We start from the raw sequence: 11,407 nt of genomic DNA on the forward strand, positions 1-11,407 counted from the left end.
GTCATAGGCAGCATTTCTCTTCCTCCAAACACGGCGAGTTGAGTTCATGCCAAAGAGCTCAATTTTTGTCTCATCTGACCACAGCACCTTCTCCCAATCACTCTCGGCATCATCCAGGTGTTCACTGGCAAACTTCAGATGGGCCGTCACATGTGCCTTCCGGAGCAGGGGGACCTTGCGGGCACTGCAGGATTGCAATCCGTTATGTCGTAATGTGTTACCAATGGTTTTCGTGGTGACAGTGGTCCCAGCTGCCTTGAGATCATTGACAAGTTCCCCCCTTGTAGTTGTAGGCTGATTTCTAACCTTCCTCATGATCAAGGATACCCCACGAGGTGAGATTTTGTGTGGAGCCCCAGATCTTTGTCGATTGACAGTCATTTTGTACTTCTTCCATTTTCTTACTATGGCACCAACAGTTGTCTCCTTCTCGCCCAGCGTCTTACTGATGGTTTTGTAGCCCATTCCAGCCTTGTGCAGGTGTATGATCTTGTCCCTGACATCCTTAGACAGCTCCTTGCTCTTGGCCATTTTGTAGAGGTTAGAGTCTGACTGATTCACTGAGTCTGTGGACAGGTGTCTTTCATACAGGTGACCATTGCCGACAGCTGTCTGTCATGCAGGTAACGAGTTGATTTGGAGCATCTACCTGGTCTGTAGGGGCCAGATCTCTTACTGGTTGGTGGGGGATCAAATACTTATTTCCCTCTGCAGAATGCAAATAAATTCATATACTTTCCACAATGTGATTTTCCGGATTTAATTTGTGATGTGCTATCTCTCACTGTTACCAATAACCTACCCTTCAATTATGGGCTGCTCATGTCTTTGTCAGTGGGCAAACTTACAAAATCAGCAAGGGATCAAATACTTATTTCCCCCACTGTATAGAGGAGCCAACCCATGGAGAATTCTATTGGCAGCCACTGTAGCTTGATCAGGAAAGGGGGCACTCTCTCAAATTTGCCTTCTCTAAGGGAGAGGATGGGATAATAGACTGGATGGATGGGCAAACTGGATAGTCAGTTATGGCAGTCCTGGAGGCACCCCGGCCAGTCAGGTTTTCAGGATATCTACAATGAGTAGGTATATTAAAAGCAGGAAGCCAGCAAAAGAATCAGTTGGACCGCTAGATGACCGAGGAGTAAAAGGGGCGATCAGGGAAGACAAAGCCGAAGTGGAGAGATTAAATTAATTCTTTGCTTTGGTCTTTACCGAGGAAGATTTGGGTGGGATACCAGTGCCGGAAATGGTATTCGAAGCTGACGAGTCGGAGAAACTTAATGAATTCTCTGTAAACCTGGAGGATGTAATGGGGCAGTTCTACAAACTGAAGAGTAATAAATCTCCTGGACCGGATGGTATTCATCCCAGAGTACTGATAGAACTGAAAAATGAGCTTGCGGAGCTATTGTTAGAAATATGTAATTTATCCTTAAAATCGAGCGGGGTACCGGAAGATTGGAGGGTGGCCAATGTAACACCGATTTTTAAAAAAGGTTTCAGAGGAGATCCGGGAAATTATAGACCACTGAGTCTGACGTCGGTGCCAGGCAAAATGGTAGGGCCTATTATTAAGAACAAAATTACAGAGCATATTCAAAAGCATGGATTAATGAGACAAACCAGCTCATTTTCGAAAGTGATCACCGGCCATCTTCCGACACAAATCAGGAGATGGCCGGTGATCTCCTGAACCCGGCGAAATCGGTATAATCGAAAGCCGATTTTGGCCAGATTCAACTGCTTTCCGTCACGGAACCGGCAAAACATCAAGGGGGCGTGTCGGTAGGGTAGTGAAGACGGGACGGGATGGGACGGGGGCGTGCTCACGAGATGGCCGGCTTCGCGTGATAATGGAAAAATAAAAGCCAGGCTTGATGAGCATTTCGCCGGCTTTACTTGGTTCCTTTTTTTCACTACCAAGCTTCAAAAAGGGGCCCCAACTGACCAAATGACCACCAGAGGGAATCAGGGATGACCTCCCCTTTCTCCCCCAGTGGTCACCAACCCCCTCCCACCCAAAAAAAACTTTTTTGCCAGCCTCTATGCCAGCCTCAAATGTCATACCCAGCTCCCTGACAGCAGCATGCAAGTCCCTGGAGCAGTTTTTAGTGGGTGCTGTGCACTTCATACAGGTGGACCCAGGCCCATCCCCCCTACCTGTTACACTTGTGGTGGTAAATGGGAGCCTCCAAAACCCATCCAAAACCCACTGTACCCACATGTAGGTACCCCCTTCACCCCTTAGGGCTATGGTAATGATGTAGAGTTGTGGGGAGTGGGTTTTGGGGGGTGGGGTGGGGGGTGGGGGGCTAAACAACCAAGGGAAGGGAGCTATGCACCTGGGAGCTATTTTTAGTTGTTTTTTTAATTTTTAGAAGTGCCCCCTAGGGCGCCCAGTTGCTGTCCTGGCACGTCAGGGGGGCCAGTGCACTACAAATGCTGGCTCCTCCCACGATCAAATGCCTTGGATTTCGCCGGGTTTGAGATCGCCGGCATTTTTTTCCATTATGGCCAAAAACTGAGGCCAGCCATCTCAACCCCGGCGAACTCTGACATTTGGCCGGGCCCAACCGTATTAGTGAAGAAAAAGATAGCTGGCCATCTTTTTCGAAAATACGGTTGGCTCCGCCCGCTTGTGGCGCTGGCGCCGGAGATGGCCGGCCAGCTATTTGGCCGGTGCCTTTCGATTATGCACCTCAAAGTCAACATGGATTTAGTGAAGGGAAATCTTGCCTCACCAATCTACTATATTTCTTTGAAGGGGTGAACAAACATGTGGATAGCCGGTTGATATTGTGTATCTGGATTTTCAGAAGGCATTTGACAAAGTACCTCATGAAAGACTCCAGAGGAAATTGGAGAGTCATGGGATAGGAGGTAGTGTTCTATTTTGGATTAAAAACTGGTTAAAAGATAGAAAACAGAGAGTAGGGTTAAATGGTCAGTATTCTCAATGGAGAAGGGTAGTTAGTGGGGTTCCCCAGGGATCTGTGCTGGGACCGCTGCTTTTTAACATATTTATAAATGACCTAGAGATGAGAGTAACTAGTGAGGTAATTAAATTTGCTGATGACACAAAGTTATTCAAAGTCGTTAAATTGCAGGAGGATTGTGAAAAATTAGAAGAGGACCTTACGAGACTGGGAGACTGGGCGTCTAAATGGCAGATGACATTTAATGTGAGCAAGTGCAAAGTGATGCATGTGGGAAACAGGAACCCGAATTATAGCTACGTCATGCAAGGTTCCATGTTAGGAGTCACGGACCAAGAAAGGGATCTAAGTGTCGTCGTTGATGATACGTTGAAACCTTCTACTCAGTGTGCTGCTGTGGCTAAGAAAGTAAATAGAATGTTAGGTATTATTAGGAAAGAAATGGAAAACAAAAATGAGGATGTTATAATGCCTTTGTATCATTCCATGGTGCGACCGCACCTCCAATATTGTGTTCAATTCTGGTCGCTGCATCCAGAAAAAGATATAGTGGAATTAGAAAATGATAAAGGGGATGGGACGACTTCCCTATGAGGAAAGGCTAAAGCGGCTAGGGCTCTTCAGCTTGGAGAAAAGGCGGCTGAGGGGAGATATGATAGAGGTCTTTAAAATAATGAGTGGAGTTGAACGGATAGATGTGAAGCATCTGTTTACGCTTTCCAAAAATACTAGGACTAGGGGGCATACGATGACGCTACAATGTAGTAAATTTAAAATGAATCAGAGAAAATTGTTCTTCACTCAACATGTAATTAAACTCTGGAATTCGTTGCCAGAGAATGTGGTAAAGGTGGTTAGATTAGCAGAGTTTAAAAAAGGTTTGGACGGCTTCCTAAAGGAAAAGCCCATAGACCGTTATTGAATGGACTTGGGGAAAATCCACTATTTTTGGGATAAGCAGTATAAAATGTTTTGTACTTTTTTGGGTTCTTGCCAGGTATATTGTGACCTGGATTAGCCACTGTTGAAAACAGGATGCTGGGCTTGATGGACCTTTGGTCTTTCCCAGTATTGCAATACTTATGTACTTAGCATATATGCATACATGTTTATTTGTTAGGACGAGTTCAAAAGCCATAATTTTGTGCATAAAACTGCTGTATGGTAAGAAATGCTGTTGTTGTTTTTTTATATCGTTTTAGTTTGCACCTGCTGTTTGTGTGGGTAGATGAAGGGAGGTAAAATAGGGCACACATTTCTCAAAATTTCATGATCCCACGCTCAGACTGTTTTATAAAATTACTCACCTACAGTATCTGCCATCATTTACAGTGTTATGTTAAGTCCCATGATAATTTGGTTAAAATGTCTCAAATACATGTAAGTCACACCGTAAGGGCAAAACTCACAGGCACTTTTTTCTGTGGTCTTTGTACCAGTATTCAAAGTGAAACTAGGTACAAACTTTCACTTCATAAACTCGCTATGGGAAAAGAAGACGCAGAAATAGGTATTTACTTTTTTTGAGTAAATCACGTGCATAGTTTGGAAAATACAAAGCTATGCAGATTGTAGCAATTATTATCCTAACCCCAACACCCAGTGAGTGCCTCTGTGCATTTTTTTACCCATCACAGGTTGTACAATTTTCAAAATAACTTTTACATAGCGCTATAGAAATGATAAGTAGTAGTAGTAGTACATATGTCAGTAGCCTTTATGTGGGTAAATTGTAAGGATGTGCATTCATTTGAAAACAAATAGTGGGGTACATGACAAATGAGTCCATTTTAGTTTTTGTCCTTTCCTTCTAAACAAACCAAATGAGCAGATGTCAAAATATCCATGTGTTTTTTTAGTATCATTATTTATATTTAAATCATTTTTATTAACGTGCCATGAACAGAGAAACAATGAACAAGTATGAAAAGGTCTTCAAAGTTAGAACAAAGTTTGCTGTTATGGTGAAACAGAAAGATCTCCCTCCCAACCAGTCCCCTAAATCTTGTACTCTGCACTTAGTCTGCTACAAGACAATAATACAACACTACCATCCATTCAGCAAATAACTGTGTGCTCTTGGAGGCAAGGGTCAGCCAAAGGGGCTCCCAAGTCTCCTGAAATCGGTTCCCTGCAGCACTGTCAAAAGAAGAAATCCCTTGGTGTTCCATCCTCATTTGGTGAATTAAAAGTAGATGCCAGCATTGAAGCTTGGGACCAGGGTGATCAAGCCAAGTAAGGAGTATAGTTTTAAGACCAAATAAAATAGCAATCCGATGAAAGCACTGGAACCCCTTAGGTACTGAGTATACGGCACCTAAAAACATTGGTGCTGAAATCCATGCTGTAGATTTAGGTGCCAATTATAAAATAAGTTTATCTCAGCACCTAAAACTACGTGCATCCATTTACATTAACGAAAATGTGGCATAAATCACGGTGCATAGATTTACATGCAGTGGGCCATATTCTATATCTACGCGTGTAAATTTTGGAATGCCCACAAAATGTCCATTTTCCCGCCCATAACCACACCCCATTTTGCCTGCACACATTAGAAGTTTGGCGCACTTTGTTATAGAATACACTTAGCAAGTTGTGCACGTAGATTCTAATTAGTGCCAATTATTTCTCCTTATTGCTTGTTAAGTGCTGTTATCAGTGCTCATTAGCTTGTTAGGCTTGCTAAGTTATGCGCATTGTTATAGAATCCGCACTGATTTAATCTCGGATCTCTAGGCACGCTATATAAGATCTGGGGTATAGTATCCAAAAAGAATGCAAGGATCATAATTTACAGAGCAAATCCTACAAGTCCATATTGCTTGTAGTACAGCTTTCCAAGACCTGGACACCTTTTCACAGTGCCAAAACATATGGCCCAGTGTAGCTGGCAAGACTCCATATTTTTAATAAGAGTACCAATATTTATTTATTTGGACATTTAGCTCTTCCTTATAATAAGAACAGGGTGGGTTATAATAAGAGATACAATTAAGAGGCAGGCAAGAACACCCCAGTATTCACGTCTTTGTTCATTTCCTAAATTGTAATAAACACTGTGTGATCCATAATTCCTGTGGAAGAGTATTCCACAAAGCAGGAACACTGACTGAAAAGAACCCGAAGCCTATGAGACTAAGAAAACAATGCTGCTATTTTTTTTTTGCTCAGCCAGTGCAACACACACACTAAAGATTAAACCCAGGCAGGGCCATGCCAACACGGTGAGCGGGGTAAGCACCGCAGGGGGGCGCCTGCCTTCAAGGGCGCTGCTGCAGTGCTGCCCCGCCATACCGCTTGGGGGGTTTAAAAGTTTAATTTACCTCGGTCACAGCGTTCACATCATTTCAAAACCCTGCCCATCTCTAGCTTTCCCTCTCTTCGTGAGTTCGTTCCCTCAGAGTCCCGCCCTCGAGGAAATGACATCAGAAGGCAGGACTCTGAGGGCGGGACCCAGTGAGTGAAGGCCCAACGACGACGAGGAGAAGGAGAATGGAGATTTACTTTGTTTACAAGCAGGGCAGACGTGAGGCGCTGCCTGCCATGCTGCTTCACACCTTTTTCTTTAAAGCAGGTGGCAGGAGACGAGGGCTGTCCTCTCTGCATGAAGCTGGTGGTTGGGTCGGGGTTTCAGATGGGAGAGAGGGGTTCAGATGGGAGAAGGGGGGTTTCAGATGGAAGAAGGGGGTAGGGAGGGGGCTTCTCAGATGGGAGAAGGGGGTGGGGCTTCTCAGATGGGAATGGAGCTGAAACTGGGGGCTGAAAAGGGGGGCAGGTGGGAGATGTGGGCTGGGGCTAGAACTAGGGGCAGGTGGGATAAGGGGGCTGGAACTGGGGGCTGAAAAAAGGTGCAGAGAGAGAGAGGGGACAGATCTTGGATGGATGGATGGATGGATGGGGGGGAGAGGGATAGCAAATGGTGGATTGAAGGGGCAGAGAGAAAGGTCAGACATTGGATGGAAGGGATAGAAAGGGCAGACAGTGAATGGAAGGGGGAAAGAGAGGGCAGACGGGCAGATGGTGGATGGAAGGGGCAGAGATAGAGGGCAGATGTGCATGGAAGGGACAGGGCAGAGAGGAGGGTTGCTGGACATGGATGGAGGGGAGGGAAGGGCAGACAGGAAGGAGAAGCACATGGATGAAGGGGAGAAATTCTGGACATGGATGGAGGGGAGGGAAGACAGAGGAAGGCGATGCAGATGGATGGAGGGGAAGGGAGAGAGAAGAAATGATCAACATGGATGGAGGGGAGGGAAGAGAGAGGAAGGAGATGAGATGAGGGAAAAGGGAGAAAACCTGCACATGGATGGAGAAAATAGGCAGAAGCTGGATCCACTGGACAGTCAAGTCTGCAGAGGACCCAGCTTTTACTTACGGATGTAAGGCAAGAAATGAAGAAGAAAGGAGGAAAGTAAAGAAATAAATGGAAAGGAAGACCTGGAAATGGAGTTAAGAGGACAGATAGCAGCAGAATCAGGTACTGGGCCAGCATGATCAGAAAAACAAAGTCACCAGACAACAAAGGTAGAAAAAAATCATTTTATTTTCATAATAGTGTTTGGAATATGTCCACTTTGATAATCAGGTGCTCAACGTTAAAAGTTTATATTTATTTACTTATTTATGGCATTTTATGCTAGATGGGGGGGGGGGGCAACTGATAGTCTGCAGGGGGGCACCAGAGACCCTAGGCACGGCCCTGAACCCAGGACTATGAGGATTGGGGGGGGAGGGTGGCACAGAGCAGGGTCAGAGCCAAAGACTTGTAAGTCAAACTACTGGAGCTATATGTTTAAAGTAGAAGCCAACAAATAGTTATGCTCCAGGCAGGAAAGCCATACCGCTGGAGGGAGATCATTGGATAAACATTTGGTTTCTACTCAGTCACACTCCATGTAAGTCGAGTGGGCTGCTCCAAGAGGGCATATCTGTCCTCCTGCTCAAAGAACTACTATTCACTGGTTTCTACCTTGCGTGTGCAATTTATTTGGCTTCAGCTGTAAGTCTCTAGCCTCTTCACTGCCTCTTCAGCTGAGTTTCATAGATTAAATCCCCCCGAGAACCTGACAACCAGACACAGTGGTACCATCTTGGGAAGACTTCAGTAGCCCCAGATTAGATTCAGTAACTCAAAACTAGGTTATTTTAATTATTGTTCATCTTGTAAAACATCCCAGATGATATTCAAAGCGATTTTGCCAGCTGCTGTTAATTTTCAGCAGCACTTAACCAGTTAAGTGCTGTTGAAATGTGCGATTAGCGCCAAGTCAAAGCTGGATATGTTGGGGATGTTTCGGGGACAGAGTCAGCACTTGGCTGCTCAAGTGCTGATATTTAGCCCTTAAGGGCTAGATTCTATATATTTCACCTCAATTTCCACATGGAAATTGAAGCGTATTCTATAAAGTAGGCTTTAATTTAGACGGATGTTATAGAATATGCCAAATGCTGCTCCACATGACTAAATTTAGTCGTGGTCAATTACGCCAACTAAAAGCTGGTGTAAATCCCGAAGCATAAATTAGATGTGGGGTGGGTGTATTCTATAACAACACGCTTAGTTTTCAGAAACGCCCAAGTCCTGCTCATTCTACTCTCATAACCATACCCACTTTTCAACTATGCGACTTTCAATTTATGTGCACCACTTAACAGAATACGTTTAGTAAGTAGTGCATATAAGTTCTAATTAATGCCAATTAGTGCTGATAATTGCTTATTAACATCCAATTATCAGTGCTGATTACATAATGTTATAGAATACATTTTGATTTCTACTTGGAAATAAAGGTGCCATATATAGAGTCCTGATCTCCCTCCATGGGTGTGTGGAGTGCTGCAGGGATCTGTACTGGGACTGGTGCAATTTAACATATTTATAAATGATATGGCAATTGGATCAACGAGTGAGGTGATTTAATTTTCAGATGATACAAAACTATTCAAGAAATAGCAGAATTAGAAAAAGCTCAAAGAAGAGCAACCAAACTGATAAAGGGGATGGAACTTCTCTTGTATGAGGAAAGGCTAAAGAGGTTAGGTTCTTTAGCTTGGAAAAGAGATGGATGAGGGGAAATATGATTGAGGTCTACAAAATCCTGAGTAGTGTAGAACGGGTAGAAGTAAATTGATTTTTTACTCGTTCCAAAAGGGCAAAGACTAGGGGAAACTCTAGGAAGCTACATGGGAATTCTTTTAAAACAAATAGGAGGAAATATTTTTTCACGCAACGAATAGTTAAACTCTGGAACTCTTTGCCAGAGGGTGTGTTAACAGTAGTTAGCGTATCTGAGTTTAAGAAAAGGTCTGGACAAATTCCTGGAGGAAATGTCCATAGTCTGCTATTGAGGCAGACATGGGAAGCAACTGCTTGCCCTGGGATTTGTAGTATGGAATGTTGCCACAATTTGGGTTTCTGCCAGATACTTGTGACCTGGCTTGGCCACTGTTTGGAAAACAGGATACTAGATGGACAATTGGTCTCACCAAGTATGGCTACTCTTATGTTCTTATGTAAGTGGCTAGGTTTAGCAAATAAATGGGACTGCATAAAATTCTGTCATATCTTTATGAGCTACCCCATGGCCGCTTAAGTTCTAAATATCGACTTAAGCGGCTGTTAGCGGGCTCAAAAATAACCTGATATTCAAAGCTGAAGTCCAGAATATCTGGGAATAACTTCGTTGGCTGAATATCAGGTCATCCATTTTATAGATGTTTCAAATCAAGATTTTTTTTTAGATTTTTCAAATCATTCCAAAAATAACCACGAAATAGTTCAGCACTCAATATTCAATTTTCAAAACCACTAATCTTAGTATCTCTGCCATTTTGCTGTCAGGCTTCATCAAGGGCATAATTTTATAATTCTTCTTAATCCTAAAAAGGAAAAAGTGCATCAAACAATATCCCATTTTCAAAACTGGTTTCTACAATGCATGTCTTTTAGAACAGAAGTTGGAAACAATTTTTGAGTTAAGGCAGCAACAGGCATGATAACATATTTCACATGGCCACTTCAGGCTTTCAACTTTAAAAAAAAAGATGGTGCCCCTCTTGTTCAGATTCTGATATTTTGGGACAGTGGTTCCTGAGGAAGAATTCTCAGAAGATCCATCATTTGCAGCAAGTAAGTTTTTGATAATTCTTTATGGGATTACTGCTGAGTATTATTTACAGCGAACTAGTAGAAGTGTCAGATTCTGTGTTACAGTTTTGGAACTTTGTGGTGAACTCGGTTAATATACTGTTTCACACTCATATATATTGATTAAATATTTTGATTATTCACGTTCACATTGCTGGTATAGCTAATTTTGTTCATTGGAGGCTCTTGATACTGCTGTACTATCATGTGGTTCATATACTGATAAGCACCAGCTTGTTTTAATTATTATATGGAAACATTTTTATGCTGATATTGGTTTTAATGAAGAGAATTTTGAAGTCATTGAATAGATTTTTTTGACTTTGGGGGAAGTGATATTCTTTTTGCTGTGTTCTTGTACTTTTCCCAATGATGCTATTTTTGTGAAGTTTGTGAAGAGGTGCACAATTGTTGAATTGTCCTCTTTGCATGTGAAATAGTGTACACTATTAGCACATGAGCATGGTAGTTGTTACCTCACTGGCATGACAGTAATTAATGTGCTAACTGCATGGGCTGTTATGGAGTGGGAAAAGGGTGGCTTATGGCCATGCAAAGGCATGAACTGTGTATTGCAGTTAGTGCATTGTATTTTACCAAGTGCTGTCACCGTTGCAGTCATGCAAGGCATATCTTCAAAGCACTTAGACTTACAAAATTATATAGTAACCTATGGAACTTTGTAAGCCTTTATTATAGCAACATAGGGTTTACGAAGTTGTGGCAAAAGGGGGCCTGCGTGGGTGTTGATGTGTGTTTTTGACATGCGCCAAGGCTCCCTTTTACTATAGTGGGTAAAAGACAGGTCTTTGGTTTTTTTCAGGATATGGCCGTGTGGCAAGTGCTTCACCATTGAGGTGGCGGTAAGAGCTCCCACGCTAACCCGACGGTAACCGGGCACTGCCCGATTACTGCCTGGTACACACCAGCGCTACAAAAATAAAAATATTTTTATAGCACCGGATATGATGTGCACTGGGGGTAGGAACTACCACTGGGCTGCTGAGGTAGCCCGGCGATACTTCCCTTTTAGCGAGCGGTAAGCCTGTATTGGGCTTATTGCCGCTTTGTAAAAGGACCCCATAGTAAGTTGAACTGGAGACAGTAAGTGCATCTGCATTGTGAAGATCTTTACTGTGTGGTAAAGAGCTTTTCTGTGTGGTTACTATATGGCAGTGATTCCCAAACCTGTCCTGAGGGAATCTCAGCTAGTCAGCTTTTCAGAATATCCATAATGAATATGCATGAGTTAAGTTTGCATACCAAGGAGGCAGTGTACTGTATGCAAATTGATCTCATGAATATTCATTATGGATAT

This window comes from Microcaecilia unicolor, chromosome 4 (assembly GCF_901765095.1).
Source record: "Microcaecilia unicolor chromosome 4, aMicUni1.1, whole genome shotgun sequence".
Classification (NCBI taxonomy): Eukaryota; Metazoa; Chordata; class Amphibia; order Gymnophiona; family Siphonopidae; genus Microcaecilia; species Microcaecilia unicolor.